This window comes from Anolis carolinensis, chromosome 2 (genome assembly GCF_035594765.1).
Source record: "Anolis carolinensis isolate JA03-04 chromosome 2, rAnoCar3.1.pri, whole genome shotgun sequence".
Classification (NCBI taxonomy): domain Eukaryota; kingdom Metazoa; phylum Chordata; class Lepidosauria; order Squamata; family Dactyloidae; genus Anolis; species Anolis carolinensis.
Window position 1 is genome coordinate 35,443,640 of NC_085842.1, and position 13,780 is coordinate 35,457,419.

The 13,780-nt window shown below is 37.9% G+C and overlaps 1 protein-coding gene across 2 annotated transcripts in view; it reads left to right on the forward strand.

The window, feature by feature from the left end:
* Window positions 1-13,780, forward strand: part of prkar2a (protein kinase cAMP-dependent type II regulatory subunit alpha) — a 111,270-nt gene that overhangs the window by 56,487 nt on the left and 41,003 nt on the right. The window lies entirely within an intron of this gene.

The following is a 13,780-nucleotide window of genomic DNA, read 5'->3' on the forward strand; positions in this document are numbered from 1 at the left end:
CCCCAGCTGTCAAATTAATTGCTTTCTGTGATTTGAACACCTAATTTGGCTGCCTTTTTTTCCTTTGGTTTTTTAAAAGATATTTTCAGTTGCTCATAAAAAAAATCTGTCTTTTATTAAGCACTAGCTTGGGAACCAGGCAGTGCCCGGGTTATTAGAACAGTGGTTCTCAACCATGGATCCCCAGGTGTTTTGCCCTGCAACTTCCAGAAATCCTAGCCAGTTTACCAGCTTTAGGATTTCTGGGAGTTGAAGGCCAAAACATCTGAGAACTGCTTTATTAGAAGAGGGCATTGTTTGTTTTTTTAAAATAATTTTTTATTAAAGCTTTTGAGTTACATAGGTAGCCCTACAGGGAGGTTGGGGAAGGATCAGCCGGGGGAAGAAGGTTTAAACTACGACTTGGGGGGGGGGGGTGGGAAAGTGGGTGTGGGGTGTGGGGAATGGGGAAAAGGTAAGTTCCCTGAAACAGATAGTTTAAAGGAAGAAGGGAATAGGGGAGGGGAAAAGAATAAACTAATGGTTGGGGGGTGGGGGGTGGGGGGTGGTTGACTTCCCTTCTTCTTTCTTCCAGTTTTCTAGCTTCTCTTAAGCGTAGTTTTCCTTTAGATACTCTTCTAGATCTGTCCAGCCCGCTTTTTTCATTCTATTACCTGTATTTTCTTTGACTAGAAAGGTTAATCTGTCCATATCTTTTATCTCGATGATTTTATCTATCCACAAATCTTTTGTAAGTGGGGTTTCGGATTTCCAATATTTGGCGATTATTATTCTCGCTGCAGTTATAAAATAAGTAAAAAGTTTATCTTTATTTACGTCCAAATTTTCTTTTTGATCTACTAGGCCTAATAAAAAGGTTTCTGGTTTCAACTCAAGGTTTGATTTTAAAATTTTGTTACATTCTTTTTGTATTGCCTTCCAATAACTAGTTAGCTTTTTACAATTCCACCACATATGGAAGTAGGAACCAACTTGTTCCTTACATCTCCAACAGTGGTTTTTAACATTTTTCCACATTAGTCCTATTTTTTTGGGTGTCAAATACCATCTGTGAATTACTTTTAACCAGTTTTCTTTGAGTTCTATTGCGTATGTATATTTCATTTTTTTGGTCCAAATTTCTTCCCATTCGTTTAAATTTATTGGTCTGCCTATATTTTGTGCCCATTTTATCATTGAGTTGGTGATCTCAGCATCAGCCGTTTCCCATTCTAACAATTTTTTATATATGACTGATACTATTTTATTCTTTCTTTGGATCAAGATATCCCAAAAACCATTTTCCGTTGTGAAGCCTATCTTTATGTCATTTTTAAAAGCTTCTTTAATTTGCATGTATTGGAACCATGAGACATTTTTATTGATTTTTTGTATTTCACTCAGATCCTTAATTTGAGGTGATTTTTGAATTAAACTATCTTTCTTTAAAATTTCCTTGTAGGTTGGCCACTCTGTCCACCCTAGAAGCCTTCTCTGGTTGGCTTCTAAGAGGGATAGCCATAATGGTGTTTTAGTATATAAATAATTTTTATATTTTTCCCAAACTTTTATCAGGGAGGACCTGATAAAGTGATTTCGGAAATTCTTTTCCACATTGGCTTTATTGTACCACAAATAACCGTGCCACCCTCTACGTAGATCATGGCCCTCCAAAATTAGAGTTTTTATTTTTTGGAGATTTGTCCAGTCTTTTACCCAGTCCAAGGCACAGGCCTCGTGATACACTCTTAGATCTGGGAGAGAAGAGGGCATTGTTTGTTTGTCTTATCAGTGAAGGTACTTGAAGTCCCATCATCCATGGCCAGTGTGGTCCAGATGTATCGTTGGTTGGGTTCACATGGCCAGTGTGGTCCAGATGTATCGTTGGTTGGGTTTACCCACTGGATGTAGGTAAAGTACAACTCTTGTAAATCATGGTGTGAATTCTCCCCAAATTTCTCCAGTATGTTCAATTGCTGATCAATTCCTCTGTTAACTGTGTGCCATAGGAAAGGGTAGAAAGGGTTAAGGTAGAGGTGGTGGGCGGGGTCATGCAAATTAAGGAACCCTGGGATGTCCATTCTGGAGTAAAACTGTCCCCCCATGAAAGCCTTCACTTGGGTGGGGGGCAGAATGGTGTTTCTGGGGGACACTGGCAAGGTCTGGGCTGGATGTTTGTGGCGCTCACTATAACCTGGAAAGTCAGATGAGGGAGTGACTTGGTGGCTCCACAGCACTGGGAACTATAGCCTGTTTGTGGAGGCCAGAGACTGTCTATGTGAGCAGATACTTTTGCCACATACACACATACAGATTTTCACTTTTATTATCTGTATAGATAGATGTAGCTGAAAATGTGAGCTCTTAATCTGAGGCTTCTAAAAATATGAATTTATTTTCCACTGAATATAGAACAGAGTATAACACACTGGAGACAAATTGATTCGACATGCTCTTTCTCAATTATTAAATTGCCTCTCTTTTAGGAGACATTCCTGTTTTTTCAGTCTGTTTTGAGATAAATGTTGAAGTTTTACAATTTCCGGGTTTGTATGTGTGTCAAGAAAAAGTTGAGAGCAGTCTTAGTTACCAAATATTCTCCAAAACAATGAAAAATATTTTTAACTTGAGTCAGTGTCGTGTCATGTTTGAACCAGCTAGTTTTATCTTGAGATCTCAAAACATATTGTAGACAATTACTGTTTATTGAACCATATATTTAGAATAATTGTCCCAGATAGACATATCTGAAGTCTTGTTAGAAAGTTACTACCACCTAAATTACTCCTGGTTTCTCTGGCTTTTCTTTATTGGCTTTGCCCAGGGTACATCCTCTCCTCCTGTATTTGGTTCCGTACTGTTGATAACGGAACAATTGAATGTCTCAATGCTTCAGTGCTCAAGGGTCAATATGTAAAGAAAGTACTGTTACATTTTAATTACTGCATTTGTGCAATATCCTACACTGCAGATCTTGAGGCCATCAACATACATAATGCTAATTTAGAAATTATCAGCATATGTGCCATTGTGGTTAGAGTACCTGGAATATTGGATTAAGTTGGGAACATGTAATCTAAGCTTCTGAAGTCATTTGGGCCTCCAGTAACCAGAAGTGGATCTAAAATACCCCCTAAAATACCCCCAGAGTTTGAGAATGTGAATTGCAGTCCCATCTACAACAGGTTATATTCTTTTTCTTAACAGGGACCAAACTTAGAATTTTAGCCTTAATTGAATCCATGACAATCCAAGTTCTACTAAAGGATTTTCATGGCTAAAACTAAGGGCCCTTCCAGATAATCCCTATATCCTGGAATCTGATCCCAGATTTTCTGCTTTGGACTGAATTATATGAGTCCCTACTGCCAGATAATCTGGGATATACAGAAAACCTGGGATCAGATCCTGGGATATAGAGTCTGTCTGAAAGGGTCCTAAGATGTTAATGAAGACAGCTACTTGTTATCAATGTATAAGTCATTGCATTACGTTAACAGCCTCGGAATCCCCCAAAAGTTTCAAAAGGTAACTATCTAGTATCTGAAATTTGTTTTCTACGTACAGTTGTCAACCCTTATCCATGGATCCTACCATGCATAGCTTGAAAATATTAAAGAGCAATTTTCAAAAACAAACCTTGATTTTGCCATTTTATGTAAGTGACACCATTTTATACTATATTTTATACATTTTATACTATTTTATACTATGCCATTGTATATCATAGGACTTGCACATCCACAGTTTTTGGCATGCACAGAGATGTATGTTTTCTGGAACTAAGCCTCAGTGAATATCAAAGGTCCCCTGAGGGCAATTGTTGAAGTAGTAAGCCAGCATGCTGAAATGCTCTAGAACAGGCATGGGCAAACTTCGATCCTCCAGGTGTTTTGGACTTCAACTCCCATAATTCTTAACAGTTGAAGTCCAAAACACCAGGAGGGCTGAAGTTTGCCCATGCTTGCTCTGGAATGATCCATGATTAATATTATTATATTGTATTATAGTAGGCTTACACAAATCAACCCAAAGGTTAGCCTGAAAGAAGCTGTTAAATGGTATCCTGGTATTTTCTTCATGAAAGGAAGGCTGAAGCCATTAATAATTGCCTTGCAGAAAATCTTGGCAACATATCTACATTATGGAGAGAACTTGCTTCTGGCATTTCTTGAACAAAAGGTTAATTGTGCATTTAAAATGAAGTAGAGTGAGACGTGACATTTTTTCTGTATTTGCTCAGGTGTGATAGCCTGTTCAGCTTGAACTCTTCTCAATAGCACGTGTGGTCTTTCTTTCAGCATTAGGGCACTTCATCAAACTCAAGTGAAATATTAACCATGTAGACACTCTTTGCTATTGGAAGATGTTATAGTTGCACTTTTTGAATACCGATATCTCTTTAGTCTGTGTTCTGGCTAATGATCAAGATGTTTAAATGGCAGGTTGTTCGACAAAAATCTGTGAATGGAGACAAACATCTTTTAAGTTGACTTCATAAGTCAACTAAGTTGACATTCGGGTAATATTATGGATTTTGATATGACTTGTGGATCAATCTGGGGGGGTCAATCTGCCATTTCCCCATTCATGCATTTGAAAAGGCCATAAGTGGTACCATGGCAGCAAGAGTAGAGGGGGTTAGTGCTTCTTTTAGGTTCTCCCAGTATACACTAAACTCTCACCTTTCACCAATCTTCTCAGAGAAAGGGATGGCTTCTTTTTTGATAAGGTTAAATTACATCACTGACATTGACCCTATGGATAATGTCAACTAAATTCTGTTTTTGGCTGGGGCCTTCTATTTTATGCATTATTAGAATGGAAGTTAATGGAATGAAAGGTATCTGCATATACTTGAATGTTCAATTTTGATAGAGAGGGAACAGAAAAATGCAATGTTGGTAGAACTTATTTGTATGTTTCGTTTTGAGGTGCATAACTTCTTAGAGAACGTAAATGGGCTAGGTTTCCAGCTTTATCATAATTTTCTCCCACATATCACAGGGCAAGACAGAGTGAAAATTATGGTTTTACTTTCTGGTTCTTGAAAAATTGCCCTCTGAAAGTACATAATGAAGTACAAATGGCTGCCCTAACACAAAACATGTTAAAAGTATCCTTCTATAGCAGTGGTTTTCAACCTGTGAGTCCCCAGGCCTACAACTCCCAAAAATCCCAACCTGTTTACCAGCTGTTAGGATTTCTGGGGGTTGAAGGCCAAAACATCTAGGGACCAACAGGTTGAGAACCACTGTTCTATAACTATACATTTCTGACCCTCTCATACTGGCTTTTTTTTTGTAGAGTAGCATATTTATTTTTCTAATTGGAAACTGCTGTGCTCCAAAGGGAATTGGTTGACAATCAGGCTATCTTTGAAGAAGGAAAGGATCAGCCTGTACCAGTTGACATGCTCCACTATTGAGCATCAGAATTGGGAGGGGGCAAAATCAATCCAAGGGTGGAGTCGGTAGATTTCTATCTCTGATGAAGACCAAAAGAAATGGAAAAAATTCCAGGACTCCCTCTGAAAGGCCTTTAATAGTGACACTAGCCTCTGAGTATATGCTAGCTTCTGTTATTTAACAATAGTACAGTGTTTGTGTAAACCACATTATCTGCTTTAGTAATGAGGAAATGAGGACTGCTTTATAATACATACATGGGCACTACACATTTTAAATTCAAAATGTTTTTAAAAAGTGTGGAGTGAAAAATTAAACTTAGACCATTTATTGCTTTTTTGATGCTGAAAGCTTCTCTTCTTCTATCTACATTCCCTTCAGCTGTTTGTACAACATGATGTTTCTAGTAAACACGTCTGTGCCATTTTGAAAATTCTGGCAGCAGTGCTAAACTAAAATTAATTTGTGTATTGGATTGACTGAACTAGGTATGCATACAAATATTGGCAGGTTTAATAAAAAAAAGTTACATTTGTTTTAATTAAATATGCTGCATTGTTTTTGTGTGAACAACTTTAAAGCAACTTAAGGGTAATTTCTATATGGGCATTGGGTGTTCTATGTTACATAAAATGCCATTCTGGCACTGAGCAGCCTGTCAGGTTCGGTTACTCATAGTTAGAAAATGGATAAATGTATACAATTAGAGGTTGCAGAAAGCCCTTCTCAGTATTGTTGTTGGCGGATTGTGCTAATTTTGGTTGATCTTCCATTTGTAGTTCTCTGGGTAGTTTTAGTAGTTGCTTAAAAATCATCAAGCTGCTTGTGAATACAAGCTTATAATACAGTATGTAGAGCAGAACTTTCCAAACTTCATGTTAGTGACACTTTTTTAGACATGCTTCTTTTCGCAACATGATAATTCAGTTTTATTAGCAAACCAGAGGTTAAACCAACCCCTTATAAGTGTTTCATACAATATATATAACATATAGTGTGTGTGTGTGTGTGTGTGTGTGTATACACATACATATACACATACACACACATACACTATAATATATATATTCTTATAGAAGTAAAATGTAATGTTCATTTGTGGGACCAATATAACTCAAAAAACACTGGATGGATTAACACGAAATTTAGACACAATACACCTAACAGACCAACTAGTGACCATCACTCCTAAAAACACAAAAAAACACAGTGGCATGGACTTAAAAACCCAGAAAACCTAAAAGGCATTACAGCGCATGTGCTAGAACGACTCCCCTGGCCCTTCCCCCCACTTGCACGAGGGAAAAAAAAAAAAAAAAAAAACAAACAGCCGAGATAAGGGCCACTTGAGAGAGGGAGGGAAAGGTGGCACTTTTATCCCTCTCACTTCCCCCTCTTCTTTTCGAAGTGAGGTGGTGACGCGAAGGGATTCAGAAGAGTCGCGCGTGTCCACCCATCAGAAAGACATATAACCGTCTGCCTCTGGGAGGGAGAGAGGGAGGGAAGGAGTGCGTGTGCGGTCAGCAGAAGGGTAGGGAAGCTGGCAGTGTAGTGCCGTCTCCAGACTGCAGACAAGTATCTCCCAACACCTTAGTCCAGCCCCAAGGATTCTCGTCCGCAGGATCTCCCCACCCAAGGCTGACTCCAAAGGCAGCTGGAGCCAAGGAGGGAGTGTGGGGAACCACCTGAGGCCCAAACGTGAGCCCTTTTCCCCTTCGGCCTTCAGGGAAAAGGGCATTTCATCCTTCTGATGAGGGGAGAGCAGCTATGTATAAAGAGAAGGGAGCCCACCCCACATCCCCGGAAAGAAGAGGGGGGGGGAATGGGGAGGGAGAAGAGCACACAACACACCTTTCCCACACATGGAGCCAGCAGCCAGTGCTTTAACTAGAAAGGGAAAGGAACGAAGGGAAGGAGAAAGGGAAGAGAACAACAGAAATGGAGAAGGGAGGGAAGGAAGGAAGGGGAAAGAAAGAAAGAAAAGAAGGAACAACTGAAGGGAAAGGAAAGGATAGAAGAAAAGAACGGGAAGGAAGGAAGGGGAAAAAGATAGAGAGAAATGAAGGAAAGAAAGGGAAAGGAACGAAGGGAAGGGAGAGGAAAGGAAGGAAAACACATCATCATCATTATTATTCCTGAGGAGGAGGAGAGAGGTGAAAAAGGAAAAATAGGGAAAAAATTACTTTAGGCCACAGCAATGTTGTTGCTTCCGCTGGCTGCCATCAAGGGTGAAGCGGAGAGCTAGGGACAACAAGGAGGAGGAAGAGGATGGTGGTGCCTCAGGCTTGGGCTTGAGTGGCTGCTATCACCATTGTTCCTACTGCCTTCTTCCCTTACAGGAGAGGCTGACACATTGTGCTCAAGCAGCTCCCAAACCTCTTCAAGGAAGGACACCTGACTGTTCTTGCCAGTCAGCCTTTGTTTGTGGGGGCAGGAGGGGGGACAACATTTTTCATGCAACACATTTAAGAGCTACAGGTGACACACGGGTGTTGTGACATACAGTTTGGAAAGCTCTGATTTTAGAGGTTCATCTCACCAGTTTGGTTGGCAGTACATAGAATGATTTTGCATGTACTTCAGAGGTAATGCTGTGAATCCAGTTCCAGTTTATTCCTCTTCTTTCATTTGCACCTGCTGTTTGACTAGGTTTGAGACAGATCTTGAAATTGTAGTGTGTTCATGTGTTTTAAATACACTATATAAATGTAATTTTTTAAAGGGCAGAATATAGATATTGGAGTATTTTTTCACTTTGCACATTAGTACAAAAACTGCTTTTATTTTGCATTGTTAAGGCCAAGGTTGTGTTGTAGAAACATCCATCATGCTGCATACAGTCATGTACCAGTGATAAGGTGACCTTCTCTTTCAGAAAGGCATTTGATGAATCACTTAGCTTTCAAAAGTCTGATCCAAGTTTGTATTTCAACTAGTGATTGGTATTCTTACAAAAACTAAAAGCAATGCATCCTTGTACTTTTGAGCTGGCTTGCCAGACTGTTCTAAATGTCATGGTAACCTTCATAAAGATCTCAGTGTTAAGAGCTAAACTGTTGTAGTTCTTGCTCGTAAACATATTAAATGTCCTATACAGAAAAGTTGTATGTTGAGAGGAGTATATGTAAAGATATTATTTCTTGCTGTCACATTTTCTTAATCCAGCATTCCTTTCACACACAATTCCTGTTCGCTTTGGATAACTACTGATTTTTGAAGACATGAGGAGCCTCAGATAATACAGTTTGATCTATTCCATTTGAAAGACAGTTCAGACGAGGTCCTTCCTTCCTTCCTTCCTTCCTTCCTTCCTTCCTTCCTTCCTTCCTTCCTTCCTTCCTTCCTTCCTTCCTTCTTTTTTTAAAATAATTTTTATTCAGAAAAAACTTAACACAAAATCTACAAACAGATATAAATGGTTTTATTCCCTCCATTTTCTATGCCCATCAAAAGGAAAAAAAAAAGTCCTTTATCCATATAATAATACTTTTCTAGCCTCCCCCCCCCCCCCCCAAGTCCATATATCTTTTGTTTTGTCTAGTTAGGGCAGTCCCGGATCCATCACTGTTTATCTTTTCCTCACCCTTTTCCATTTCTTTTTCCTGTACTTGGTCCATTTTCTCCCCTTTCCATTTGATTGAAGCCCAATTTTCTTCATATTTCCTCACATATTCTATCACTTTTTGCACTGTGTTTAATCTAAACCTCTTTTGATTAAGTCTAAAGGATATGCCTTCCAGCTTCTCCCATCTGAATGGAATTCCTTTCATTTTCAGCTTTTGTGTCAGTCTTTGTTTTTTCTTTAAGATTCTAGAAGAGATATCTTTGAATAATATCACCTTTTGGCCATCAATTGTCAAGTTGTTCATGTAGTGCTGTTTAAGATTGCATCTTAAGATTGCACCCCCCATCTGTCGGGGGTGCTTTGAATGCGATTTCCTGCTTCTTGGCAGGGGGTTGGACTGGATGGCCCATGAGGTCTCTTCCAACTCTACTATTCTATGATTCTATGATTCTATGATTGTGTATAGGTTCTTGCAGAGATGATCACCACATCCCTGAGGAGATTTCTTTGCCTCACTGTATAGGATTCTTGGCGAAAGATCTTGTTCATATTGCAACCAAATTCTTCTTGAGGGCTTGCCACAAATTCAGCAAGGGTATTGTGCTGTTTCTTTCTGAAGTTTTCGAGTTTAGGTTAGATGAATAGTTTAGGAACATCATAAAGCAACAGCTTTTCTTCTGACAATTTCACATTTGCAGTTTATTTTAATGCCAAAAAGGAAAAGTAGCTATCAATTGGGAATAGGTACTAGTTTAGTTTTGACACACTTTAACCAAATTGCTCAGTGAGTTGGAGATCAGTATCTAACATATTTCCCTGCATCTACTTGCTAATTTTGCATAATATTTCACTGGGGTTGGTAGTTACCAAACAATAGTTAGGAAATATATTATTCTTAATTGTTACCCTCAAATGTGAAATGAGCTGGCTCTTTTAAAATTGTTACCATTTGAAAATAAGAACCTTTAAGAATTATTAGTTGTTCCTCCCTGACCTCCTTATCCATTTAACACTGTTGTCAAATTTTGTAGCTAATCATTGCAATTTTGTGTATATGTAGTTTCAGGTCAAAGATACATTATCTGCAATCATTACAGAAACCTGACTGTTGCAGGTTGCCACTCCCCAGAGTTTAGGCGTAGTATACACTTCAAAAGAAAAATAAAACACTTCCCCAAATACCTATTCCGTATTGGTTGACATAACAATGGCAGTTAAGTCTAGGGCTCAAGAATATTAGAAGCAAAGGCACGGTACTGTAATAACAAGAAATTGTTACTATGTGCTTTTAAGTCAACTGTGACTTATGACAACTCAGAACTTTCAAGGCAAGATTTATTCAGATGAACTTTGCCCTTATCTTCCTCCTACGCTGAGATACTTTGATTTGTCCAAGGGTCACTGTTTAAGTTTCCCCAGCTGAGCAGGGATTCTTATCCTAGTCTCCCAGGGTCCTAGTCGTATACCAAAACTTGGGGGTCCTGTGGAATGGGATGAATTGTGCTGAGGGGGAGATAGTTATTTGAAAATTAGCTAGGATTACTTCCTATGTGCAGAGTCCTCCATGGAAGATAGATCTTCTATCTGGCTAAAAATTATGCATACTTAAAAAAAACCTTCTTCAGTATTATAAAGGTTTTGTAAGATGTGGTCTTTTGCTAGATATATCCTAGTGTCCTTGAACATTAGTTTGAAAGAATTGTAGCTGCACGGTACTTTAAAAATAAAGAAATTGATTGAACCAGTTTTGTTTTAGCCCTGTTGAAACAAATGTAAGTGCAGCAATAGAAACATATTTTGGGGCTCTCACTAAACTTGCAGCAAATGAAGGTAAGTAAAAACTGCACAAATTAGTGAGCCTAAAATGGGGGGAAATGAATCAAACAATATTAATTACTGGTACTTTTTGCAGTTGCAATGCATCATGAAAGGATGTGAGCCAGGAATGATTCAAATTCAGAAATAAATGGTTGGACTCTGGGATCTACAGAGGTTTAATCTACAACCACTGTAGTCCATTAAATTGGAATAATTTTGCCTTGAGATGGAACAGCGATGAAAGATTTTTGTATTCTTCTGTATTACACAAGTCTATCTTTCTTCTTGTGGTAGTAGTCCATACTGCATTTTGATGACCATTAACAATATTGTTACAAGTGTTACAAAAAAGAGGATACAGTGATTTTAAATTAGGAAAGTATTGTTACATAAATTAATCAACCAGCAATCTTCTTTTTATCAGATGTTTAGTTCATTACATACTAGCTAAGTCTTCTGTGGGGTGTGAAGGTATTCAGTAATTTATCAAGTTGATTTTTGTGTGGGAAGTCTTGTTTTCTTCAGTAATATGACTTAGGAATAGATTTCTATGTTTTAGTAACTTTTTTATTACCCAGGATTTGAAGACTATCTAATCCTTGTTAATAACTCAAATGAGCCCTTCAATTGATAGTTTCTTTAAGCAATAGGTATAGCTTAATTCAAAACTGACTTCCGAATAGGATTTCCTGTGTGTAAAAGTAGATTTTAGCTGTTTCTATTTTGAAGTTTATTTCCCATCTAGCACTTGCATTTATCAGGACTTTGGCAGTGCACCCTGAATCATATGTTGGAACTGAAGTCATGTGTTGGATGAACAATCTTAATACTGTATACTATACTGCCCAAAAAAAGCTTAAAGTAATATTACCCTCTTCTTCTGTCCTCCAGCTAAAAACTTATTCAAATATTGGACTTTATTTTTGAGATAAACTGCAGTCATGCAATACTGAATTTTCCTTAGTCATGCATATTTAAACTCTTATGTAAATATAGAGCATAAAATATTGTAGATTGCTGAAAGTGAAGACCATGCCTTCAGTTTGTAAAGCAGTGGTTGCGAACCTGACTCATATTTTCCAGTGGCTAGATATCTAATCCAAAGTCCTCTTCAGAAATTCTCCTTCGATGGAGTGACCTGGCATACGATCAACAAATATGTTTACCTTTGTTCTTGCCTTGTTTAATGTATTGTGCAGAACATGTTCAAATGACTATTTTTGACTGTCACGTCTCTATGTTACAGGTGTTAACAGAAAGTAGGTTTAGTATGTGTACAATAAAATACTAAAAATAGTTTGGGAATTTGGAATACGAGTTACCCCAGGAGGAAATTAGAGAAAATAGTCCATATGCATTTCATAAATGCCTGTGAGAAAGGCCTCGTGTTAAATTGTTACACTTCTTGAGTGAACGTGTAAGTATGCTATGTGTAATGAGCAGTTTGAGTGCTAAGGTTAAATGACAACTTTGAAAAAGAAAAAAGTATCTTAATTTTGTAAGCTTTGTTTTTACAGTTGATGATGAATATGCTATCTCTTGTGGTTTCACACATTATTTTTTCTTATGAATATGTGCCTAAAGTTCACTTACTGCAGTACTGAATGCAATTTTTTTTAAAAAAAAACAGGGAGATGTAGACTGTGCTCCTCATTCAGACAGAGCCTTATATTATTCCTTGTCCTTTTCCATTTTATGAAATTTGTGTATTAGAGGAAGGAAGAGGCAAAATGATCTCAGAGTATTCCCAGCCTAAGAAGCCCATATGAAATTCATGCCATAAGTCAGCAGACAAATTGAAAGCACATATACATGGAAAAAGGGTTTAAAAATGTGGTAATGTCCACCTTAGTGAGAGGCACAGCTGTGGAGTAGTGCAACTTGGGCAGTCTATTATCCATTGAAAGGATGCCTTAGTCTTTTCACGCTACATTGGTGGCTGGGCACCAAAAATACAATGCATCAACAGCTCCTACAGTGATGTGATGTAGTGGGCAGATGTGAGAAGAAAGAGACTCTTTTTCATTTTAAAGTCATTCCTTTCTGAATAGAGGAACAATAAAACAGACTTACTTTATCTAAAATGTGACTATACTAGATAAAAATTTGTATAGTAGAATCTCGCTTATCCAACATAAACAGGTTGGCAGAATGTCTGATTAACGAAAATGTTGGATAATAAGGAGGCTTTAAGAAAAAGCCTATTAAACGTCAAATCACATTATGATTTTACAAATTAAACATCAAAACATTGTTTGGGAGCATGGCTGCACTTGTATTATTGTTGGGCGTGTTGGCCCGATGCGCATTGCTGCCTAGAGAAACAGTTGTGGATCCAAGCAAAGAGGCAGACTGTGTTGGATAATACAGAACGTTGGATAAGTGAAGGTTGGATAAATGAAACACTACTGTAGTTGTATTCTTTATTTTTTGTTAGAAAAAAGCAGAAATACATGAAACAATACAAATGGCACTGTTAAAAACAGAAGAAAGAGGAACAGTTAAGAATTAACATAAACTTGCAGAGCCAGATTTAACAAAATTATTTTGAAAGGATTTTAGAAGGCTTCACATTATATATCTGCAGTTTCAGAAAGAGCTTGCAAAACCATCCAGAAATGGGTTATCTCTTCTTTCTATCTCCACATTTTCTTGGTCAACAGCAATTCTGTTGGATTTAAGCTACAATTCGTAGCCATTTATATATCGTGGAATTACAACCATTAAAAAAAATCCCCGGCCTATCTAAATAATAGAATTAAAGTATGATATATCAGGGGAACTGCCATGGCTCAGTGCTGTGGAATAATGAGAGTTGTACTTTGGAGAGGCATTGGCACTATATCAGAGAAGACTAATGACATTGTAAAACTACAATTTACATGGCTTTGTGCCATGGCAATTGAAGTGGTACCTAACTGCATTAGTTCTGCACTATAGATCCATCCGTAGTGTAGAAGACATCCATTTCAAGTAATTCCTCTTTGATTTAAAGGGAGTTTTTTCTTGG